This window comes from Rousettus aegyptiacus, unplaced genomic scaffold (genome assembly GCF_014176215.1).
Source record: "Rousettus aegyptiacus isolate mRouAeg1 unplaced genomic scaffold, mRouAeg1.p scaffold_m13_p_15, whole genome shotgun sequence".
Taxonomy (NCBI): domain Eukaryota; kingdom Metazoa; phylum Chordata; class Mammalia; order Chiroptera; family Pteropodidae; genus Rousettus; species Rousettus aegyptiacus.
In genome coordinates, this window is record NW_023416290.1 from 38,506,700 (window position 1) to 38,526,510 (window position 19,811).

The window sequence follows — 19,811 nt, forward strand, 5'->3', positions numbered from 1 at the left end:
TTATTTACCAGGCCCTATTATACATGAAGACTTAAATAAAATTTGCCCATAAACATACATTTTCACAGAGCCTTACCTGCCTCATGGAAAGAGAGTTATAGGTATAAGCTAATGCCCACTGGAAAAAAGTACTGTAAGTCATCATGGTAATTACAGAATGGCCCCACTCCCTAGTCTCAGGTATTCATGAAGAAGAAATGATGCAAAATTAATTGAATCAAATGGGATCAGTCACATAGTTATTTTTATAGCCAGGACCCTTTTCCTGATAGGAAGATTTTAAATATTTTCAGCTTAAAATATCATCTTAATGATTTGTCAATAAAAAAATGAATGCATAAAAGAACATAGGTACCATTGTGTAGAAACCAAACACTGGTTAGGGGAATTCTATAATACATATCCTTTGGTCTTTTGTTGTCTTGGCTTTCACAGATTCAAGAACATAAAATAATAATAAAAAATAAATGTCATTTATGTAAATTACATTGCTCTAGTAAGTATAAAACTCAAAAATTATATTTTTGAAGGTAAAATGTTATACTTGTATGTGTGTTGTTTTGAGGATGGAGTATGTTCAAGAGGCAGAAGTAGAGAAAAGAAAGATGTGCCATATTAAAAGTATGGCAGGAGAAAAGGGAATGGAAGGAGAAAGGATTTGGGTCACTACTTAAAAATCATGTTTCTCTTCTATACTCTATCTGCCAATGGAGAGCCTTTCGATATCTTATTTCAGTCACTATATTTCCAAAGACCAAAAGTTGTAAGTCTAACATGAACATTTTCTCATCTAATAACATATCAAGGTTTAAAGTGTTTTCCCATTTTAATTTATTAGTAGTAACAGCAAACAGTTAACATAGGGCTGACTTAGTATAATGTACTACACTAACTACTTGACATATATTAACTCATTAATATTTTAACCCATTTTAGCATAACAGTATTAATCATACCCTAAGCTACATAGCATTTCAGTTTGTGGAAACACTATTTGAATTGCTCAGGCCCAGAACATCGGCATCATTCTAGACTCTACTTTCTCTCCCACTCTGCAGCTCATCAGCCCAGAGACCCCGTTGGCTCCATCCTTAAAATAAATCCAGAATGCGCCCAGTTCTTGCCACTTGCCCTTCTTCTTTCTAGATCTAAACACCACTGGCTTTCACGTGCGTTATGGCAACAGCCTCCTCACTGGCCTCCTTGCCTCTGCTCTTGTTTCCCTTCACTAATCCCCAGCCAGGCAGCTCTCAGTAAGACAACTAACTGGTGGAGGAATGCGGTTAAAACATGAATCTCATTGTGCTACTCTTGTGCTCAAACCTTTGCAAGGGCTCCCCTCTCTCTCAGAGTAAAAGCCAAGCTAAAGTCATGCTGCACAGGGCCCTACCTGGTCACTGCCCTACAAATGCACACATGCACAAGCACGCACGCGCACACACACACACACACACACACACACACCCATCCCTCCATTTTCCTATCATTCCCTCCTTGTTCACTCCATTCCAACTATTCTGACCTTTTTGCTGTCTCTTGAATCTACCAGCCATGCTTCTTTCTCAAGGCATTTGCAATTGCCCTTCCCTCTGCCTTGGAGAATCCTCCCATAGAGATGGACGTGGCTAGCTCCCTTGTTTTCCTCAGTCATTATTCAGAACCTGATTTTTCAGTGTGGCTTTCTCTGGACACCAACTAAAACTTTAAATTCCCCCAGCCCCTCAATAGTTCATATCCCTCTTCTCTGTTTCTTTTTAGCATGTATCATTAACAAATATGTGTGTTTATATTCATGTTGCTAACTGTAACACGTAAACTCTATGAAGTAGGAATTTTTGTGTGTGTGTGGTTTTTTTCATATTCTATTCTTCATATCGAGAGCAGAGCCTGGTGTATAATATGTCCTCAGTAAATATTTGTTGAATATATCCTCAGGTCGACCTACTTATTAAACACAGTACTTACTCCCATTCCACAAAGGAGGAAGTTAAGGCACAGAAAGATTAAGAAATTTGCTTAAGGTCAAACAAACTAAGTTTCAGAACTAGGATTGAAACCCAGGGCAGAGCCTGCTCCAGAGTCTGTGTTCAAACCACTCTCCAGTCCTTTTTTTTTTTTAAATGACTGAGTAAATTAATTGAAACAGTAGAACTATATATAGATTCATCTATTCTCTGTGATTTTCTTCAATATGCTTTCCCTCCAGTTAAATGAAAAATTGAGAGTTGGCTGTCTTAGACAGCACAATATGACACAGCAAAGCCTCTTGCCTCTGTCAGCTTTTGAAATTTGTCCTAAGAAGACAATATGAGTTTTTAACATAGGAAAATATAAAAACAAATGACCCCAATCCCACCGATAATGATATTCAAATAGTAATAATAAAGTAAAATATGTGCAATGGTAAAAAAAAAATTAACACTGGAAATGTATAAATATGGACATATTTATTGAATGACTACTATGTTCTGTAATAAGTAAGCACTGGAACTACGTATTTGGTAATGCAAGTAGAATCTGATGAGAGAGACAGACACATACACAGACAGTGTAATTCTTCACTTCTTATGTGTCGCTGTAAGGTACGTATAATTATGGATTGGAATTTAGAAGAAGAAAAACCAAATAGGAATCTGCTGACAGCTGAAAGCAGGGCCTGGGAGACTGAGTTGTGGGGCAGGTATATAAATAGGGAGTGGAAAGGGATTCCATGTCTCAAGAGTAAAGAAACACTTTTTGAAGAGGAGGTTGGCAAATGCCAATAAAAAGTGTGGTATATTAAAATTTTGCTTTACAAAAATAAACGAATGGGACTACATCAAGCTAAAAGGCTCTGCATAGCAATAGAAACCATTAACAAAACACAAAGGCAACCAACTGAATAGAAAATATTTGTAAATGATATCTCTAGTAAGGGGCTAATATCAAAAAATATATACAAAGAACTCATACAACTCAACAACAACAATGACAACAACAAAAAAATCCAATTAAAAAATAAGCAGAGGACCTGAACACTTTCCCAAAAAGACATGGATGGCCAAAAAGTATATGAAAAGATGTTTCACTAGCTATAAGGGAAATGCAGTCAAAACCACAATGAGATACTACTTCACACATGTTAGAATGACTGTTATCAATAAGACAAGAAATAACAAGTGTTAGGGTGTAGAGAAAAGGAAACCCTCATACACTACTGGTGAGAATATAAATTGGAAAACAGTATGGAGGTTCCTCAAAAAATTAAGAATAGAGCTACCATATGACACAGCGATCCCTTTTCCATCGTCTACCACCAAAATTAGAAAATACATATTCATAAAGATAAATGTACCACTATGTTTACTGCAGCATTGCTTAAAATAGCCAAGACATGGAAAAAACCCAAGTGTCCTTTGACCGATGATTAGAAAAAGATGTGGTACATACATACAATGGAATACTACTCAGCCATGAAAAAAGAAGAAGTAGTGCCATTTGTGACATTGGATGGCTTGTGAAAGTATCATGCTAAGTGAAATAAGTCAGATGCAAAAGTACAAGAACCATATGATTTCACTCATATATGGAATATAAAACAAAAAGCCACAGAAAGCAAACACAGCAAATAAATTCGTAGACACAGAGAACAATATGGTAGTTACCAGAGTGGAAGGGGTGTAGGGGGAGGATGACAAGGGTAAAGAGAGTCAAATATATGGTGACAGAAGGAGACTAGACTTTGGATGGTGAGCACACAATGGAGTATACAGATGATGTATTATAGAATTGTACACCTGAAACTTATATAATGTTATTAACCAATGTTGCCCCAATAAATTTAATTAAAAAATATTTCAGGGTGGCAGAAAATTAATGTATCAAATGTCATTAAGGGTTTAAAACAACCAAACCAAAACTAATATACTAATAAACTTAAAAAAAAATTTACTTTAGATGATGGGACTGAGAGTATTTTAAAATAATATTTCATAGGCTATAGAGTAAAAATTATAGGCAAATCAATTAGTTGAAGAATGTATAAATACATGTTGAATTTAATTTTTTAAAGGCTATCATTATCTATCCAAATACTTCACGTCACCAAGGCTACCTCAATCTATTTTTTCATAGGATTCAGGTTGCAGGGATCTGACAAGCAAGAATATGTTCTGTTTTCGAGACTGTTAGTTTTGCTAACATAAGGCCATCCCCAACACTCAATGGCAAAGCAAAAAAAAAAAAGCCATTTATCCTGAGTCCATTGAGTGTTTTTATCCTCACATGTGTTTCCTTACCTACCTTGTTCCTCTAGAAAGTCAGGTTTCCAGCTGATCTTTCCTCTGATTTGACAAGGTCACTATGAACTTTGCGATTGTCATCCAGTGTTGGCAGTCCAGTTGAGCTTAGTGACAGACTACTTGGCCACTCGGGTCTTTGTGAAAAGGACACTGGGCCTTTATATTCCATCCATAAACAAGTAAAAAAGAAATAAGATATTTAGATAATAAATGATAAAGAGAAAATAATAAAACAATTGGGTAATTTGATCACATGAGAGCGGAGCGAAGTGAGGCATGCAGTTAGCTTAGAGCATTTCTGGGGAGATGTTGTTAGGGATGAAACCCACGCAATGAGAAGCCATACAAGGATCCAGAATAGCTAACCAAAAAGAGAAATAATAAGTGCAAGGTCAAGAGGTAAAAACAAATTTGGTTTATTCTCAGAACAGAAAAAAATACCAGAATGGCTGGAAGAGAGGTAATATAGTACAAGACGAGATATCAGAGTTAGCCAGTGACTTGGTGTACACTCATAATTAACTTTCATTTATGCCTGCGAGCACTGTAATGGTCTTTCTTTTATAAGTATGTCTCAAGTGAGTGTAATAGTGAATAGTTTCAAGTTGTTCTGTACTACATCATTTACAGAAACCTTTAACTTAAAACTCCATAAAATCCCCTTTAAGTAGGCAGAGCTAACATTTCCATTTTACAGATAAGGAAACTATGGTAAATAAATGTTACATAAGTTCCTTAAAAAGGCCTACAAAGCACACATAACACACCCCCCAACACACACACACACACACACACACACACACACACATTTTGATTTGCAATGCTTTATCAAAATTTTCAGTCAGAACTATCTTTTAACCCACAATTGAAGTGAACTTGTGCCTTCACTGTAACTAAGGGCTCATCGTTGCTAAAAAAAAAAAAAAAAAAAAAAAAAAAAAAAAAAACAAAATGAAACCAAACAGAGTTGCTACAATGAATAAAAGAAAAGGAAACCTCAGTTTGCCTAACAGCTCATGAGTGTAGAGCAAGCATCTATATACTCTTTTCCACTACATCATCTAGTTTATGCATCACATAATGTTCCCTGTCAGATTTAATTTTTAAATAATTCGCTTTGGACTATGAATTTGAGGAGAACAGGACAGGTTAGCTCAATGTGCGATGCTGACAACCTGAACTAGGCAACGAGGCCTCGTAGCCTGAACCACCTAGGTAATTCCGTACTATATCAATAATATTTCTGTAGTTGTGGAAGTCATGTCACATGTGACACTTAAAAATTAAAAAAAAAAAACGAACTATATTCTTCTATTTTTCATATGCTTATTTTATCATAAAAGGATATCTGATTATTTGTAACAGTTTATTATTTGAATGTTAGTTATACTTAATACTTAACTTTTTCTCTTCTATATGCTTGAAATTTGCTCTTTTAACTTCATATCTTTTTAAATACTAATCTAGCTATAATTGTCAGAATAAAAAACACTCTCTATCAAGAAGTGCTATGTTGCTCAGTTCCAGGTTTGTGTGTGTGTATTGCAGCATAAATTCTTACAAGGAAAAAAGGAAATAATCTTTTTAATTAAAAAAAAACAATATGCACATATTAGAAATATCTCAGGTTGAAGCTATCAAGCCTGCCTATTACAGGCAAGTCATGTTATGCAGTTAACCAACTGTTCTTTCTTTTTTTTAATTAAAAAAAATCAAATTATTATGAAACAGTATGATATATACTATTTTTGCCTATTAACTAAAAAAACCACTTTTTACATTTTGTAGATGATAAGATTAAGGTATTTTTTGGAAATCATTAAAAAATTAGCCTTTCCTTTTTTATATATATTTTTTATATTTTCGGTTGTATTTCTGCAAACGTCATTCTCCGCAACTTGAGAGAAGTTTGGTGGCTTTTGCTTTTAATCCTTTTGTATTTTTAAAACTAATTTACTTATTTTTGCTTTGGTCTTATGGTTTCTTAACACCGTCTCTATCTGAATGATTAAATTTTGGTGGTATTTTTTTTTACTTTAAAAGTATCTCATTTTTTTAATTTTTAAAAAACACATTTATTAAACTTGAGATAAGTTTTAATTTAAAAATGTCTTCTCTCCACCTTTACTTCCAAACCTCAAAGCTGATTTCCTGATTTAACATTTGTAGATCCTTGTTATAATCAAAAAGCAACCAACCCCAAATCTTAAACTTGAAGAAAAGATCTCTTGGTTACTATCCACTAGCGTTATGATACTTTTTCTAGTTTTAGACACATTAGTTTAATACTTCATAATTTCAAAAATTCTTCAGGACATTTATAGCTTCTAATTCTTATATAAATATTTAAACCAATTTTTAAACATTTATGATAATTAACATATTTTAAATGCATCATGATTTTTAATATGCTCAATAAGTTTTTTTAAAGAGCTAGCACACATTTTTTCCTTTTATCGTTTTTAAATTGAAAATCTTGATAAACATAAAATGCTCTGACCTTTTTTCTCCTCTATGTCCTGACTTTTTTCCAGATAGTTATCTCTCATGTCAGCAACAACATGTATCTCAAAGTACATGCACATATTACGCAAACACTTGAAATCAAGGCAACTTGGATAAAGCATGTCTTGATAAGCAAAACTGGATCAGAGCATATGTAGAAATGGAAGAATTTAGGATAGAAAAGCTTAAATTTCAAAGGAAACACTGTTTTCTCATAGATTTCTCAAGGTATATATTCAGATGCTGGTACGTAAGTAAGTCTTTCCGAATTATCGGGCTTCTGATATTTTGAGAGAAGAGTAGCCTTCCATGTGTTTTAAAATTTCTTTGCCTTCCTTGCACTTTTAAGTATGCATTTTACTATTGAGAATCTCCAGATGAAACATTAGGTGTGTGGTGGTAAATCAATGATAAAATGAGCTATTCTATATTTGCATTTTATATCAACTCTCCTGATATGCATGATTTACTGCTCTTGAATTAATGTAGTATATTACTAACGACATCACCAACATATGCAGACGATAAAAAAGAAATCCAACTATCCAAATGCTCTTAGAGCATCTGTTTTCTACTTCTCACATGTAGCTGAGAAACAATCACACCGATACTTACTTCTGCCAATTCCAGCAGGGAGCTTACTTGCTACTTTTTCAGAGATGATTAAAACCTCATGCTACTTGGTAACAAAACCAAACTGAAAAGAGCACGAGAGCTGGCACAGTTCATAGCTGAAAACATTAGCTTTTAGGCAAATCCTAAGGCTTTTGCCATGACAAGATGCAGGAAGAGGTAGAGGATGGAAGCACAGTGGGCTGCCCGCCGTCTGTCCTGAAAGTCTGTGGTACTGCAGTTAGGATTTCCTGTAATTCCTAACTGGACTCCTAACCTTACTTCTCTCTTCTTGCTCTTCTAACCCATGTACCACACTTAATGGTCTTTCCAAAACATAGAACTCTTGTTGATTCTCTCTTAAAAATCCTTGTAGATTTTCTGTTGTCTGCTACTTGACTCCTATGGCATACACAATCTTTCATGGTTTAGAACCTATCTTCCTAGCATCTATGCTCTGCACAGAGACTTGATTTTAGGAATGCCTGTCCATTGGATTGTTGCAAGAACTCAGAGAGAACATTTATACAGAGTACTTAATAATAACTAGATTTTATTGGACACTTACTATCTCACCCGATGCCAAGGACTGAGCTAGGTGCTTATGTGTATCCTCTGATTTAATCTTCATAGAACCCCAGGAGGTGTAGATACTTTTGTAATCTACATTCTCTAAATGAATAGATTTTGAGAGGTCAGACAACTTGCCCAAGGTCATACCTGTAGACAGAAGTGGAGTTGTAATTTTATCTGTCCAACTGAAAAACTGGTGCTTTTATAGATTTTACTGCTGCCTGGCACGTCGCCTGGTATACAATTCAATTTGATTAAATATTCATTTTTAAAAACCCATTACTATAAAATTTACAGTATGTGAAATGTGACCTTTTTTCCTTGCTTCCATTGCCCACCAAGGTTAACTGATAAACTGCTTTGACTCTTTTTACATGCCCCAGTCTTCTCTGTGCCGTCCTCTTTCATCTTTCCACTCACCGTACTGTAGTGTAATAAGTTGTTTGAATATCTAACGCCTCTAATCTTTTGGCAGTTTCTTGGGTGGTGGCACCATACATTTGTTGTTTTTACATCCTCAGCACTGAGCATAAAGTACAGCACTCAGCACTTGTCGAACAAATGAAGGAGTAAAGCAAGCTCCGAAGATAATTTTGAAATATATGGGGATTTCCCCTTTCTCAAAAATGAGGAATTCCTTTTTCCATTTAATGTGTAACTGCACTAACCCACCAAATAACACTCAACCAACTCATTGTGAAAGAGTATAACCGAACTTAAAAAGATAGGAGGGGGCGAAGAGAAGACAAAATCACCCTCTTGTTCTTCCTTCCTCATTTCCTTCTGTAAAATTGAGGAATTTTTTTTTTCTACCAAATGAGAAAGAGACAAGGTTGAAGGAATGAAGAAACGTTTGGAAATAGTGAAGTTAAATTTCAGTTCTCTCAAAAAACTACTAGCTATGCCTCACGCTAAGTCATCTAGGACTCAAGTCTTACGGTCTTATTCCCCCCTGGTTCTTCCTACATTTTCCGAACACAGTCATACCAACATTCACATCATTCGTGAATTAGGAAACACTCCTAAATTCTAGCAAAGATATGAAAACCAAAGGGCAATCAACTGATAGGCACATGGTTACTGAGTGAGTCAGTGCATAGTCCCAGGAATAGAGCTTAAATCTTCTGACTGCTAGTCCAGGGTTCTATTTATCTAACTAATGTCATTTCTCCTGAAGAATTTGGTAAAAAATGAGGATGATATATTTGGCAAAGTAAATCATTGTCATTGCCAGTGTTCATATTCTATTTTTCCATGTTTAATAGAATAATAATTTTAAATTCCTGGATACAAATGTTCTATTACTTAGTATATCAAGAATACCAATGCAGAAATATTTAATAGAATTTATATTATCTCCCCAAATACAGGAAGCCCACATCTATCAGCACTAAAGCATTTCTTAAATTATAAAATAAATCAAATAAGTATTTATTAAACATCGTTATTCTCTATAAAGAAGAGGGCACACATTATTTTTTTAAAAAACTGCTTTCTTTTTTTTAACTTGATTGACAGGATCCTGTGTCTCCAGATGAGATTCAATGACTAGAAGGTCTAGTCTAAAGCAGATTTTGTACTTTAGGTGAAAATAATAATACTGTGAAACAAAGTAACAAGGAATATGATATAAATACAGTATGATATACTTGCAAATTATGGTCCCATGTCTTAGGAAAGTAAAATCCCTGCCTCTAGGAATTTGTAGGTGAGCCTTAAAAATCTCACCCATTTGACCTCCTTTGTCCTCTCATTCTATAGGGAAATGGTGGCCTAGCTTTCTCTGCAGATAGGAAACATAGCTAATACCTGGGTTTAGGTCCTTGCACTGCTACTTGCTAGGTGTACATGAGTAGAGGAGTCATTGAACCCCCTTTAACCTCTTGCTTCTTCATCAGCAACACTGGGATAATGTTATTCCTCCCGGTAAGGTTGTTGCAAAGATTAATGACATGTGGATAAACATAGGCTTAACTCACAGAATCTTGGAACTGAAAAGGACCTTCCCCAGGTGAATCTACCTCACCGTTTTTCTGCTAAGAAAACTGAGGCACAAGAATGGCAAATGCTGTGCCCAAGACCATTAAGCCAGTGAGTCATACATCTGAAGCTAAAACCAAGTCTTTTGCTAGAGTGTGCTTTGTTTTATTTAATTTTTTTTTTCACTCGATAGGCATAACAGAGCTGATATGCACATGGAAGGAACATAAAAATTATGATAGACTGAGCTGAAAGAGGAAGTAGACTTTTTACACCACGTAAAATGACAGCAGATGAGAAAAGAGGAAGATATAGGGAAGAATATTTATTAAAGGGTTTAATAGCATGCTAAACATACAGTAAAATGTGTAAAGCAGACGTGCTAACCACTACACTAAGAAGCCACCCCCGATACAGTAAAATGTGAACAACTTCTAATTACCTGATTTGTGTTACATAGCTACAATATCTACTAAGGATATTTCTTAAATGTATAGGATGATCAAAAACACACTCCGTGCCCTCCTTGTTTCTAGCACTCACTCTTTGAATTCTAGGACTCAGCAGTCCTCACAGTGGAAACCGGATCCCTGCTTTCTGCAGTGTGGCCACCTGTGCTGGTGCCGGAGGCGGGGGCAGTGAAGAGGTTTAAGGGGACGAGTTGCAGAGAGGAGGAGCTGCTTAGATGGGATGAGGAGGACCAGCGAAACCCCTCACTTGGTGCTTTCCAATCTCGGAGGTTCGCCTGGATTTACAGGCCCCTCTTACGAATTGTAAACCCTCTTAAAATGATATTTGCATCCCATAAATCACTTTAGTGATAATATTTCCACATTTCTCATTATATCAGCGTTGATTGGTAGTAGAGAGGTAGAAGAAAGTGTAACTGAGAGCTTAAACAACCGTTAGCAATAGGCAGGCCTAGATAGGAATTGATAGTAGATACCAAAGGATATTAAGTGCCAAGAGGCAAAAGAATCTCATTTAAAAATATATATATTTCTCATATATGTGTATTAATGAGAAATATATATCATATATATATTAATGAGAAATATATATCATATATACATTAATGAAAAAATATATATATATGGAATGCTAAAAACAATCTATGGCTACTTTTTTTTTTCTTTAGTGCTATAGAGGTAACTAGTTAAAATCCAAGATGTGAGAGCATTTGAGATCTTGCTCCCTGGCATATGTCAAAATAATAAAATCCAGCATGTGATACTACCCTTATTTTGTTTGCTCCAGGACTCGATGTTGAGTGCTATTTCTCCTGGTAATATTCCTGCCAGGAATAAGAACAAGTCAAACATGTAGTCTAGGAATTATCAGACACCATAATCTAAAACAGACAATGGAAAGATGGCAGAGCTGGAAACTGAGAACCAAAATGCAAGTTCCTGCTGGGATGGCGAGGAATTGCACTGGCCTGTGAGTAGAGACCCCCGATTACAGTCACCCGAATACATAAAGCTTTATTTTTCTCCTATGAAAAGGAGTCTGGAAGTGGGCAGTCACGGTGTAGGGTCAGGATGTCAAGGTTCGGTCTCTCTAAAACGTTCTTAGCCGTTTCCTCATGGTGCTCAGAGGGCTGCTACACCTCTTGCCACCCGTCCATCGTCTAGATAGGAGGGAGGTGGCGGCAGAAAGGAGTACTTGTGTCAGTGAAGCAAAACCTTTCCCAGAAACCCGAACAGACTTCAGCTCACGTCTCAGTGTCCAGAACTATGTTACAGGGCTATTGAGAAAAAAGAAAAAAAAATGAAAAATCAGCTTTTTGTTGTTGTTGTTAAATACATTGTTATTCCAAATAGAATCAGGAAGAAAGAAGGGAAGGATGGATAGTGGGTACTTAACAGTCTCTTCCTACAATCACTAAGTAGTTATTGCTCTGCCTGTATCTCATTTTCTTATCTGTGGAATGGTCGTCATAAATATCTGTTCTATCTTAACTCTTTGGTGCTGCCCCCCAACCTCCAATACTGGTTAGGAGAAAATAAATGAGGGTTTTAGCAAATCGAAAAGCTAAGAGTGGTATATAAATATAAGGTAGTTTAATTAAAAAGGTAATAGGAAGGAAGTGGTTGTATGCATTTGAAGGAGACTTGAATGCACACCTTTCTACTTCTTTGGTCATCAGTGAGAGTAAAAGAAGCATAAATTTTCTAAAAGCCCATGTTGGGCATTTAAAAATACACCAATATGTAATAAAAACTTAGCCTTAAAATATACCAACCACAAATTATTCTTATAGACCATAAACTGTGCAAACTCTCGCCATTTGACCAATCATAGTGCATGCCAGGTGCGGTCTCAGCATCTGGAAAGTTGGGTCAGGTATGTCTGTATAGGATAAAAAAATACTTCTGTTTGAGAATCCCTAATGTGGATAGCTAGTTAGGGAAAAAAATTGTTTTGAATCAAGATATGGGGGTGGGGGATAAATTTGAAAGTAAACCAAATGGTGTAACATTGATCTTTTTTTTTTTTTTTTTTTTTTTTTTTTTTGGTATTTAAGATTACAATAGCTTCAGATTTTCTTGTGAAAAAAAACATTTATCCTTTGTTAGGCGGACAGTGTTCCATGTTGAAATGTATTCTCTGATAGAATAATGTGTTAAAATATTTTGTTTCAAGCTATTTTTATGTACTCAAAAAATTAAAGTTAAAAATCAGAGATCAGCTTCAATATCTTGAAGCCATCCATGCAATTACCTTCTCTTATAGATCCACATTCAGAAAGAGCCAGATAATCTGTCACATAAAGATATCAGGAACAGAAGAACACTATAGCAACACTACTAGCTAATTGAAACAGCCTGTTTCTTAAAAGCTAGGATGAATTTACAAATAGTAATGCACTTATTTCATACAAAGATTTGAGACCACTACCCAGAGGTGTTCTTTTGTTTTTACCCTGGTGGACTGTTTTCTTCCATTCAGTACCTATCGTATGACCATGGGGCATAGTGGATAGGGGTAGGGAGCAATAGGTTTCTTGCTTGTACATGATCACAACTACACCAATATTCAGTAAACAGACAAGACAGTTAAATTGGGATTGCTGGAAAGAATCTGTAACATTATGCTCAAGAAAAGATTATACCAGTTCCTTTTGGAGGATTCTGGCTATTTGCTGTATGAAGTGCTGTCTGACCTGATGTGTAAAACCTGGAATAAGACAAGGGACCAGCGGAGCAAGGGAGATGCTTCTGGATCAAGAGAAATGGTTATCAAGCATAGAACTCATTGGAGGAAGAGAAAATACTGATTAAAATCCCAAATACTGGCTCAATAATGAAAGATGGGGAAGATGAATGTGTGAGTGGTAAGAGATGTGGGGCAGAAACGAGAACTGGGAGACTCGGGAAGTGTTTGAAGTTTTTTAGACTGGAGTTTACACATACACAATTACAAACTGACGTTTTCCAAAATCTCAACTATTTTATAGTAATTCTTGATAGCATTATGCGAGGATGTTAACCAACTGTGGTTTGCCTTCATACGGATGGAGCATGAAATTAAGGCACATGCAGTGTCTTCAGAAATATTCATCCTCAAATTGTGTATGCATCTCATTTTGTATTTATCTACTTATAAACCAAATTGTAAAAGGTAGAGTATTATAGAGTATTATATTGATGTGAGTCTAGAGCACTTAGTGAACATGTAATATGTTTTCATTTTGTTCTGTTAATATTTATTTATTTAATTCATTCGACAAATAAGTACTATTGTATGCCATAGATGCCGCGTGCCAGTAATAAGCTATGTTATGTCATTAGAGATTGTAATCAGTCTAATAAGAAAGGTTTGGTTCTAATAACATATAAGTGTTCAATGATTTCAACACAAATTTACTCGGTAACATATTACTGATACAATGATTTAACCGCCACTGAAAAATCCCTTCAGTAAAGCGTTAGTGCTCTGTTTGAAGGAGATCGCTATGTCTGCTACTTATTTTAACACTTTAAATACTTATATACCCCTCAACAGGAGACAGCAGAAATAAATATGCTAAATACTTGCAGTTTGGAAACAAATCAAATCAGAGGTACTGGGAATATTCTAGTTTGTAGCCTAGACAAAAAGACAGAAAATATCTGTACTCATCAAGAAAATATTTTTGATCCATTCCCTAAACCTAAATACAGACTGGGAAGGCAGAAGATTTCCTAGGAGATTTAGATCATGCAAATATTAAAATTGAAGAAAGATGCAACATGATCCAATTAGACCGCCCCTTCAGATCTTATTAAAAGGTCTGGGGAGAAAAATAGTATTCTTTGCATGTAATGTGAAAAACAGATACTACCTTCAAGTGGTGTCACAGAAGTACGTACCTAGCTTTGCAATGTCATCCATTTTTGGCATAATTGATTGCATAACACTTTTTCTGTGCCTTTCATCTTTATACGGATGAATTTTAGAAAATCGTTCTAGCTTACAGTCCAAATATGTTTTTAAAGTGTTACCTTGTTTCTGAGTAGTCTTATTTCATTTAATTCCTTTTTATGTTTAGCTTTTAAGCAGTAATTTCAAGCTAAATGAAATTAAATGTCTGGAAATAGTAAAATTATGGCGATATCATTACTCTTCTGTTACCATATGGCTATCTTACAAGTAACTCTTCAAAAGTAATTGACTTTTGAAATATTCCTTTCAATTATTTTGCTTTGGTCCTAGTACTCTGCCAATTCTACCTTCTTATCTTACTCTGTATCTCATTAAGCTTAGAGAATACATCTCTGAAACAAATATATTTATAGTCTCATGGGAAAGATGTGAGAAAATCAAGCTCAAAAGGAAAAGAAAAAAGAGCTAAGTGTAGAACAATGTTGGGCTCATTGCTTAATATATTTTTGGCCCTGATCATATGAGCCAGCACTTCCTTGTTATGAAAGATGAGTCTAAGTTACTCCGTGCTGATGGAATTTATTATAAGGAAGGGAATCATTTACAAGTCGTGGCTTCAACTTACAATTGCAGACTCTATATAAATCATGTGCTATGTTTATATAGTCAGTCATAAAAAATTCATAATGTACTGTGCTGTTTTGTATTGTCCTCGGCTTTCTTCCTTAGATTCTTAGATTTCCCGAAGTATGAAGTTTAATTTGGGGAGTCTTTCCAAATTTCAGAAGCCTATTTTATAAAGATAAGAAAATATTAAAGTGTCCCATCAGCTCAACTTGAGTAATCTCTTGAAGGTTTACTGACTAAACCCCAATCTTCATATCAAAACATATCTTTATTATTGATAACACACAAAAAGGCTATTTTATATAGGATTTGAATGAATTTGAATGAATGAATGAATGACAAGCTCCCTTAGTTTTGTAGTATCTACTAAGTTGGTTGATTTGGAACCATTTCATATTGTGCAATTTTATTTCCTAAATTTCTGTGGCGAATTATCAAAAACTAATAGTCTTTGAAAGACTTGGATGAGTTGATGTAAGATTTTGAAACAGTCTTATTTGTAGGCTTTATAAGCCATGATAATCTGAAAGAGAAATTAAAACATGAAAAGGAAATCCTCCAAACACTCATAATATACTCCTTCTTAGGGTCCTTCTTGATCCATGGTCTCCACTGCACAAAAGAGGAAAGCTACAGCTGATTTATGGGAGAGCCTAAAGTGAACAAAGAACTGAAAAGCTAGATTTAGGTCTTAGAAAAAAGTTCCAGACACTGAAATATTACTGGAGGAAAATAGATTACAAAATCAATAACAGTAATAGCTTGCATTTTTTGAACACTTGCCATGGGCCATTTTTCATGCTTACTCTACAAGAGATATTATTATTATACCCATTTTACAGATGAGAAAACTGAGACTTGGTCAGAATGAACTTGTCTGAGGTCATACACATAGTAGATGATGCAGGTAGGAGTTAAATAATAGAAATCTGACTCTAGAGCGAGCCAGCTCTTTAACATTACAATTACCATGAAGTGAATGATAGTCATACAGATTGAATAGTTACTTGAATCACAGAACATTCCTTAAGATATTCTCACAAAAAATAAAGGTGAGCTATTCGAGGTTTTAGAACTAACATTATTTACAGAAAGTAAGGATAGTGAAAGGGGTACAAGTTAAATAATGTCATGCAACAAGCCAATGACATACAAAAAAACATACAAATAAACAAAAACCAGTGGTGCCTTTGTTAGGATTTTACAGCTCCAGGTGTAGGCCACATTGAGTCCAGTAAATTGGCACCACCTGGGAGATTGTTAGACATGCAGTATCTTAAGTCCTGCCCAGACTCTACTGAATGTTAAGGTTCATTCGCACATTCGAGTAGAGAAGCACTGGTCTAAATGCCTGGAGACCCATTTGTAATATGTAGACCTTGTTTAGATCACAAGTCAACAAGCCAACTGCAAGAAGATGTTTTTGCCTATCAGGGAAATTGAGCATGGACTAGGTCTTGGGTTCTACAAAGGAATAAGTGCTAATTTCATTAGATATTACAGTGGCTCCTAATGGTTGATGATGAATGTCCAGATCTTTTTTTTTAGTCTTTATTTTTTAAAGTTTAGTTAGTTTCAAGTATACAGTACATTGGTTAGACATCTATATAGTTAGCAAAATGATTCCCCCAATTGGTCCCACCTTCCCCTCACCCTCCACCTAGCCAATGTATTAATGCTAATTGCATTCCTTATGCCCTGCTTCCCATCCCTGTAACCATCCATCAGCTCCTAATTTGTACTTCTTTAACCCTTCACCCAATTCTCCCAGTCCCCCAAACACTCCTCCCCTCTGTCCTTCACCAAATTGTCCACTATATTTGAGTCAGTTTTTGATTAGTTTCTTCTTTTTATTCCTTAAATTCAGCATATAAGTGAAATCATAGTGTTTATCACTCTGACTTAAATACCTTCTAGGTTCATCACAGCAATATCTTTTTCCATTCTCTTTCTTTTCTTATGTAAGGGTCTTGTTTTTTTTATCCATTCATCTACTCTTTTAGTTGGAGCACTAATTCTTTTTTATTTGAGGTACTTATTGATAGAAATGTAGTTGTTACCATTCTTTATCCCTGTTTTCAATATATGTTTTTTCCTCTTAAAGAAGGTCCTCCAACATTTCCTGTAATTCTGGTGGTGATAAATTTCTTTAGTTTATTTTTGTCTGGGAAGTTCTTTATCTGTCCTTCAACTCAAAGTAATAGCTTTGCTGGATAAATTATTCTTGGTTGTATATCCCAGGTCTTCATCCTGCAAATATTTTTTTCCAAGCCCTTCTGCCTTGCATAGTCTCTTTTGAGAAATCAGCTGCCAGTCATATGGGTGTTTCCTTATATGTAATTGTTTTTCTCTTGCAGCTTTTAAAATTCTTTTTCTGTATTTAACCTTTGGCATTTTAATTATGATGTGTATTGATGTGGGCCTCTTTGGATCCCTGATTTTTTTAATCCTCTGAGCTTCCTGGGGTTTTATGTCTATTTCTTTCACCAGGTTAGGAAGTTTTCCATTATTATTTCTTCAAACAGCTATTCAACATCTTGATTTTCTTCGCTTACACCAATCAGACAAATATTTGGAGCATTAATAGAATCCCATATCCTCCTCAAATCATCTTTAGAATCTTGGCATCTTTTTTCTTGCCATTCTGTTTGAGTGTCCTGATTGGCTTTCCTGTTCTCTAGATAGGACACATGATCCTCTTCTTTATTCACTTTGTTTATTCCATTTAATATACTTCTCATCTCAGATAATGAGTTCCCCATTTCAGACTGGTTCCTTCTTATAATTTCCATCTCCATTTTTATCTCTTTGTTGGAGTTCTCTGCATTTCTCAAAAGTTTATTGAGCATCTTTAGAACCAGTGTTTTGAACTCTGCATCTGTTAGATTACTTGACTCCATTATATCTTGATCTCTGTTCTGTTCTTTCATATCATTCCTGCTTATTTGTCTTCCCATTTTGGCTGCCTTTCTGTGTCTGTTTCTATGTACTAAGCAAAGCGCCTAAATCTCCCAGTCATATCAGTGTGGATTTGTGAAGTAGGTGTTCAGTGGCATAGTCCTGAGAGGGGTTCAGCTGCAGGCCAAATATAGCCCAAGCCTCTACCCTTCCGGAGCCACCTGTCAAAATTCAGCAAACACTCCACAGATGCTGTGCTTATAGTTGCCTCAAAAGGCTATACCAGAAACCGAGACCAGCGGCCTCCAGTGTGAGTCTAGGCACTGCTCAGCAAGGAACACCTGACTCACTGAGGAAATACCTGGATGTGGCTTGGGTGGGGCCCAAGTTGGGGGAGGCAGGGTTTCAGGGAATCCTCTGGGCCGAGCGACCTTTGTTATCCAGTTTGATGACATCATAGCTATGGTGGTGCTGTGTCTGGCGCACTGGGAGTAGGGAGGGCTCAACAGGGAACAATGAATACTGCCGGAATTTCTGTACTGAGCGAGTCTCGCTTTGACCCTCACTCTGACAACATCTCCCTTAAGTCCCTCATGCCCCTGCGCACAGCCGAGCGGGCACTGGTGCTCAGAGTGAGCAGGTCCATCACCGCAAAAATCCACTTGTGGATGCGGCCCCTTTAAGAAGCCTCTGCCACTGCCACAGCCTCCATCTCACTCACCTGCTGGGGACCGAACTGCCCTGTGTCCTCACCCCATCCTATCTTTTGCCATTGCAGGGTGATTTCTTGGATTTCCCCCTAGTTGTATGGCTTATTCATCTAGGTCCCAGGTGATTTTCCTTACTGCTGCTACTTGTTTCTGTCACAGCTTTGATTTGGTCACAGAGAGATGAACAGAGCCTCTATCATCTATGCCATTTTTTTTTCTCTCCTCTAGATCTTTTAAAATTTAGACATGCATACTGTAGCGTGTAGGAGTGAAATAATATGTCTGGAATTTGCTGTAAAATGTTTTGGGAAAGAAAATAGCAGTAAGTGATACAAATGTGGCAAAATCTTGGAAATTGTTGAATCTATTTGATCGGTCATTCTATTTGTCTGTCTACTTTTGAATATGTTAGAATTTTTCGAAAGAAGTATCTTATAATAAAAAGAGATACTCATTTAACTGGATGCCAGAGACTGTTTCCACAAAGAATTTTAAAAATAGGACCAATTCATTGGTCTGGGGGGCAATTTTAGATGTAGTTCTCATAAAAGGCAGAGGACCTAAAAAATCTGTTAAGCTTCTTTTCTCAGAAATGATTCTACGGTAGATGTTATACTTTGTGACTACTTTGGGCCATTCAGCTTAGATTTAATGCTTTAGTTGTGTTTTTTAAAAAAAGAAAAAGCAGTTGATATCTTTCTTCTCGCCCCATGTTTCCTTTCTCTGAGCAGTCTTCACTGGCAGTTCACTCTAATGGTTAGCTGATGGAATGCAGAGCCACCTACTCATCCAGATCAAGCGTTTAATAGAGTCCTGTACTGATCTCACTCTGTTGAGAGTCTATGCTTGTAAGTGCAGACTAAAGCCTTTTGATGCTATGTGATCAATAAGAAAACTTTTAAGCTGGTATGTATTTGTCATTTAGAAAGGCATTCCTTTCAAAAGCATATAAACCCTTAATGTACTTGCCCATTGCAAAGAATATCAACTTTTGTTTCTGGAAAAGGGAGCAAAAGAGAATTCCACAAGCTATTAAAAAGAAAAACCAAGCACTTTTGTTGCTTATTAAAATGGCAGTATTTGTGGTAATATGTTTTATATTTTCTGGCTCCTTCCCATAGAAACCTGAGAATGCTTCTCCAAGACTAATAAACTCAGCCAGCATCCTCAGATGTAGACATTATACTGTTCACAGATGAACAACCGACGCCTGACTGGTTTAGTAGGTGCCTCGTGTTTATAGAGTGAGTCAGTGGAT

The 19,811-nt window shown here is 36.0% G+C and overlaps 1 protein-coding gene across 5 annotated transcripts in view; it reads left to right on the forward strand.

Annotated features, from left to right (window-relative positions):
• The window catches only part of OXR1 (oxidation resistance 1), a 388,922-nt gene that overhangs the window by 279,776 nt on the left and 89,335 nt on the right, over positions 1-19,811 (forward strand). The gene's annotated exons all lie outside the window — the stretch shown is intronic.